Below are 7204 nucleotides of genomic sequence, written 5' to 3' on the forward strand. Positions count from 1 at the left end.
CCTCTCCATCTTTGACAAAATGTTACATTGTAAAGTGAATACAAATATTCCTTTGACGCTAATATATGTTGGGTGCAAACAGCTTTGTGTTCAGAAACGACAGCGCGTATAAGTATCAACAAGAATAGGAACAATCATAGTTAGTACTTGTGATTTGGTTTGTTCAAGACTGTGACAGAAGACTCGTACAAGACTCGTACACAGATGACTGAGAAGCCTCGTCCCTGTTTGGCTTGTTGGAAAGTTCACCAGACCTAACCTTCCATGGATGTGTCCACGGATCTTCACGCAGAGAATATTTTTTCAGTAAAGTGATTGACTGTCTGGGGCGCCGAAAAGGAGGAAGCGCATGTAAAATATAGATATGTAGATAGTATTCTATGGGTAACTATTACGCAAAACACCGTTTGTAGAAAGTTCCGACGTTCATCAGGAACATTTTGTCGCAAGTTACCAACATATGATTTATGGTTTTGTTCGAGGCAAGGTAGAAATAACTAGTTGTACACAATATAACGCAATATTCACACAGTAATGTGGAACCAAACATTACAAGACGTCAGCTGTTGTGATTAAAGTGAATCGGGGCTGGGTATAGATTAATTTGCTCTCTCGACATTTGGAAGATAAATATTTGTAAAACTTATTTCAGCTATTCGAACAGCGAGCACGTACTGCTGGATGCGGCCGACAAGGAATTTACTAGACAATGATGTATAACATTCGTATCTATTTAATACTTAACACCACGAGTTATGAACAATCATATATACAAACTAAGTAAGGGCACCTGTCACTTAACACATGTATACTTATTTAGCGCTTTGAGCACCCACTTAGTGGTTGGATTTAGCGCTATATACATTTCCATTATTATTATTATTATTATTATTATAGGTGTCCCCCGCCGTGATATTGCTGGAATATTGCTAAAAGCGGCGTAAAACTAATCTCAGTCAGTCAGTCAGTATTATTATTATACCGCGAAAGCCACGACGATTTAGACAACAGCGATGACATACAGACTATTGTGATTAGACATTTAGAAACCAGCGATGACATACAGTCTATTGTGATTAGACATTTAGAAAACAGCCATGATATACAGACTATTGTGATTAGACATTTAGAAAACAGCGATGACATACAGACTATTGTGATTAGACATTTAGAAAATGATAACCCGAATAGTATTTAAAAACAACCATGATGGTATCGACAGAAAGAAATTTATACTTTTCGAAAGTATGTTTGGTGTTTAATGAACACAGATCAACAAAGAAGGTTTGAATAAAGACGATTCTGCTGTCGATGTTGTTGCTGTCACTAATACAGGGGTATGAAGCGCTGAGTCACGTCCGGCGACTCGAGGGGGTCGATGTTCCGTGTATGGGGTCGGCGGAGTTGCGTTACACACTGACGGAAGTCGGTAGTGATGAAGGACGCGTCAGTCCTAGACTTGACAACAGTCTGTCTTACTTCACTCAAGTGTCACAGACATGTCAGCATGCAGCGTTGTGTAATATACTGTGTATCTGAAGCAAGACCACGTACAATGATCTACTGCCTGGACTTTGCAGAGTGCACGAATACTGATTTCATTACAGTTTGGCTGACATGCTGTACCCAAATAGGGTATCAGACCCGCAACAATAGCAATACAACCATGCAGTAGCCACGCGACAATCGTACTTTGATCAACAATAGCTATACAACCATGCAGTAGCCACGCGACAATCGTACTTTGATCAACAATAGCTATACAACCATGCAGTAGCCACGCGACAATCGTACTTTGATCAACAATAGCTATACAACCATGCAGTAGCCACGCGACAAACGTACTTTGATCAACAATAGCTATACAACCATGCAGTAGCCACGCGACAATCGTACTTTGATCAAGGAATATTTGTAAATAGGCGTGGTTTTTAATATTATGAATACATTCCATCTACATTTGGTGTAGGATATCTTATGATTCCGTCTCCCTGGGATTGTGGGTATTACACCTGAAGGGGTCGGTGTCGGCACGGGTACGACAGGTGTCCACCCCAGATACGTTTCTGTATACAGCCAAATCTGAACACAGAAACGTAACTTAAAACGAGTCCATTCTGTTTTAGGTCGTTGCCTCGATCGCAATCGTAACACTGTTGTATTAGATACATTTGATTGCGTTATATAGGAAACGACCATACACGGTATATTTCGCGACTCACTTTAATTACCACTCGCAATCAGTTGCAGGGAAACAACTACACACGGTTTCGGTTTAGGGTTGCGCCGTTTGGGTAGTTTCTGTTTGACTTAGCTTGGGGTACGTCTGTACCTGGGGTACATGTAGTACCTGTAGCACCTGTAATACCTGGGGTACCTGTAGTACCTGTGCCGACAGCGACCAGTGTTACGTGTGTGGTTTCACCGCGACCAGCCTGGACTTTGCCCCTGAAATCTGTCGCAATGTTTAACCCGACCCACAAAACACTGCAGGTTAACATAACCACGTCCTTCCCAGATCCTGTATATGAGTGATTTTGATTATCCACTATCCATTATCCATTGAGAAGAATTAAAGAGTTTAGCGCTCTAGAAAGGCCATTGAACACTTAACACTGGAACACAACCTGTCTCTTAACTCGCACTTAATAATCGAGATCGGATTACCCAAGGCGACTGAATACGCCTCCAGCCCTCCAGGACATTACGCACAACACCCGGACATACTAGTATACGGCTGGTCTCTAGTCTGTCTCACAGTCCCTGAACCACATTATTTCTCCTACTGCCAAGCCCTCCCTGCAGTGCTAAAGCCCTAAATGAAGCAAGTCTAGATTTCCTCAGGTTTTCTGGTCTCCCTAGGGCTCCTTTTCAGTTTAAATGGGTTTGTTTGTTAGTATCAAAATTATATATATTAAGAGACTAAGCGTTAGTCTAACTGGCCTCCAGTGCCCCAAGTAACGTGGCCCACTTCTCACGTCCATCTCTGATGTTGCATATCTGATTCCGTACACATACGATGATATACATGTATACTGAACATCATTGAAAACGCATCACTTATAAAAGTTCAGATTATTTAAAGCACGTGTAAGGAATTGATATTTTATGAGTGGATAATAACAGATGGACGACTGACTAAAACAACAACACAGAAAAGACGCTCATTCATTGAAATGTTCCACAGTCAGAAAGAATCAAACACACGTAGGGTAAAATCGAAAAGTCAATATCGCGTGTGACCCCCATTTGCATTGACACATGCAGTTCAACGTCTCCTCATTGAGTCAGTAAGCGTCCGAATAGAGTTCTTGAGGATGCCATTCCACTTCTGCAGTAGTGCAGCCTCAAGAACCCGGATGTTTCGCCCCAATTTCGTTCCTCAGGTGCTACATGGGGGGATACATCTGGCGACTGTGCTGGCCAATGAATAACCTGGATGTGTTGCTGGGCCAGATACTGCATGAAAAGTCTTGCTGTGTGTGCCCGTGCGTTGTCCTGTTGAAAAGTATGGACATCTTGGTGGTGATTGAAGACAGATACGATGTGATTCTGAAGAATCTGCTCACGGTAATAAAGGGCATTAACTCTCCCTTGACAGACATGAAGACAGTCCTGTGATTGTAATTTATTCCACCCCAGACCATGACACTCCCACCACCCAAAGGTCTGTCTGAACCACACACTCATCAGCACAACGTTCACCACGTCTACGCCAAACACGTAATCGGCCGTCAGCATTACGTAGATGAAGACGTGACTCGCCAGTGACTACCACACCATGCCATTGTTGTAACCTTAACTGAAAATGCCTGCTAGCCCATTGTATACACTCATTACGGTGTCTGTCAGTCAGAATTGGTCCAACGTAAGGACGTCGAGCATGGCGCCCTGTAGCGTGTAGACGGCGTCGCATGGAGTCAGCGCTGATGACCCCCACGTCAACCTTGAACTAGTGCAGCACTCCTGGCAGTCGGCAGTGTTCAATCACTGATATGGACAAGGTCAATATGGCGATCCTGATGGAGCGTCGTAACACGTTGTTGCCAAGGTCATTGAAGGTCACGGGTGCTGCCTGTCTGCTGATGTCGTCTATGAAGCCTGACGATGGTGGAGTGTCCAAGTCCAAGTTGTCGAGCACTATCCCTGCTGCTGGTGCCAACCTGAATCATGCCTCGTGCACGTTCTCTTTCGTGGGGTGTTAACCTCGGCATCTCTGTCCTCGTGTTACAATCGTTAGTGAAGCAATGAGAATCGGTTCTCATACACCTGCTTTAATGTCACAGTCAGTATGATTTCAGAATGAAATTCGCGCTTTTTTCATGGCGTGGCTGCATGTTGATGCATTTTGGAATTAAGAGTCATACTGTGGACAGGAATTTGTTTCTAAAGCATTTTTTCAACTGGACATGCCCTTCGACTTCATGGTAGTTATATTCATTGATCATTGTCATGCTGAAATCCATCTTGATGAAAATATGGACAATTTTAGACTTGTGCGTTTTCACTGATGTTCAGTATATTTGGCTGCTCTGAACTTGGTTCTGTTTATGGAGAAATGATTCCGTACACATATTATGTCTGTGTTCAGTAGTAGTTCCTGTATATAAGGACGCATGTCTGTGTTCAGTAGAAGTTACTGTATATAAGGACACATGTCTGTGTTCAGTAGTAGTTACTGTATGTAAGGACACATGTCCGTGTTCAGTAGTAGTTACTGTATGTAAGGACACATGTCTGTGTTCAGTAGTAGGTACTGTATATAAGGACACATGTCTGTGTTCAGTAGTAGTTACTGTATGTAAGGACACATGTCTGTGTTCAGTAGTAGTTACTGTATATAAGGACACATGTCTGTGTTCAGTAGTAGTTACTGTATATAAGGACATATGTCTGTGTTCAGTAGTAGTTACTGTATGTAAGGACATATGTCTGTGTTCAGTAGTATTACTGTATATAAGGACACATGTCTGTGTTCAGTAGTAGTTACTGTATGTAAGGACACATGTCTGTGTTCAGTAGTAGGTACTGTATATAAGGACACATGTCTGTGTTCAGTAGTAGTTACTGTATGTAAGGACACATGTCTGTGTTCAGTAGTAGTACTGTAGTAGGTACTGTATGTAAGGACACATGTCTGTGTTCAGTAGTAGTTACTGTATATAAGGACACATGTCTGTGTTCAGTAGTAGTTACTGTATATAAGGACATAAGGACACATGTCTGTGTTCAGTAGTAGTTACTGTATTATGTCTGTGTTCAGTAGTAGTTACTGTAATATAAGGACACATGTCTGTGTTCAGTAGTAGTATTACTGTATATAAGGACATATGTCTGTGTTCAGTAGTAGTTACTGTATGTAAGGACACATGTCTGTGTTCAGTACTGTATATAAGGACACATGTCTGTGTTCAGTAGTAGTTACTGTATATAAGGACACATGTCTGTGTTCAGTAGTAGTTACTGTATATAAGGACACATGTCTGTGTTCAGTAGTAGGTACTGTATGTAAGGACACATGTCTGTGTTCAGTAGTAGTTACTGTATATAAGGACATATGTCTGTGTTCAGTACGTGTTCAGTAGTAGTTACTGTATGTAAGGACATGTGTCTGTGTTCAGTAGTAGTTACTGTATATAAGGACACATGTCTGTGTTCAGTAGTAGGTACTGTATATAAGGACACATGTCTGTGTTCAGTAGTAGTTACTGTATGTAAGGACACATGTCTGTGTTCAGTAGTAGTTACTGTATGTAAGGACATATGTCTGTGTTCAGTAGTAGTTACTGTATGTAAGGACACATGTCTGTGTTCAGTAGTAGTGTATGTATGTCCGTGTTAGTAGTAGTTACTGTATGTAAGGACATATGTCTGTGTTCAGTAGTAGTTACTGTATGTATAGTAGGACACATGTCTGTGTTCAGTAGTAGTTACTGTATGTAAGGACACATGTCTGTGTTCAGTAGTAGTACTGTATTATGTCTGTGTTCAGTAGTGTTACTAAGGACACATGTCTGTGTTCAGTAGTAGTTACTGTATGTATGTAGTAGGACACATGTCTGTGTTCAGTTAGTAGTTACTGTATGTAAGGACACATGTCTGTGTTCAGTAGTAGTTACTGTATGTAAGGACACATGTCTGTGTTCAGTAGTAGTTACTGTATGTAAGGACACATGTCTGTGTTCAGTAGTAGTTACTGTATGTAAGGACACATGTCTGTGTTCAGTAGTAGTTACTGTATGTCTCACCAAATAAGCACTGCCGTCTTCCACTTTGTGTGTTCAACTATTTTCAGCCTATGTTAATGGACATCATGAAGTATGACCTGAACCAGCGTGAGATGAATGGCTTCTGGAGACAGTGATACAGGGACCCAGCGAGGGAAATGCAAGGTGGATATGAACGTCACACTGAGGCCTAGTTGACCATTACATGTTAATCAGGGTCAGATGAAGGAGTCAGCAGTTGCATGGGGCCCAATTATCTCGACCAGTGCTGTTCTTATATTGAAGGTTCTGCATAAATAATATGCTGGTTGACATTGCACAGCTCTTCTCCGTTGTGGCAGACCGTCATTATAGAAGGAATGGGACTTATGACTGTTGTTACGACCAGGACTTCCCAATGCGCGAGACATGATGCAACTTCCTCCATGGCGTACACTTATCCCGACATGCTGGTAATTCCTATATTTAAATACATCCGAAGGAAATATGGGGACTGGTGGAACTTTTCTGTCCGGCTACGAACTGCCGGATGATTCGATTTAATATCTAGCATGTTTTAGTCGGCTTTGCGCAAGACGTCATCCTGAAGCATTGTGTGACTGAAGCGTTGTGTGACTGTTCGACTCGTCTGTTTGACTTGCTGTGATTTTTTACATTCCCCCTCATCAGGGAACAGCGGCAGGCAATGTGTTATTACCGATAACCAATACACGGGAAGTCTTGGTGGGCCATTGATCGTTGAATTTGGCACAGACTTTCTGAGACGTCTGGGTCTGCAAGATGTATCAGTCTCAGTCATAGTGGCAAATCAGACGGATCTCTGTCGATCGTAGCGCAATAACACGGGAGCCCCAGAACCCTCCCTTGATGATACAACACCGCTATATTATATTGTGATCACAGCATCACTGGCCTTTGATATGGGCGTCTGGAACGATCGCTTTGGTCGATATGTACAGTTCAAAGACAAGAAACAC

This window comes from Haliotis rubra, unplaced genomic scaffold (assembly GCF_003918875.1).
Source record: "Haliotis rubra isolate DU_JTF1 unplaced genomic scaffold, ASM391887v1 Scf90, whole genome shotgun sequence".
Taxonomy (NCBI): Eukaryota; Metazoa; Mollusca; class Gastropoda; order Lepetellida; family Haliotidae; genus Haliotis; species Haliotis rubra.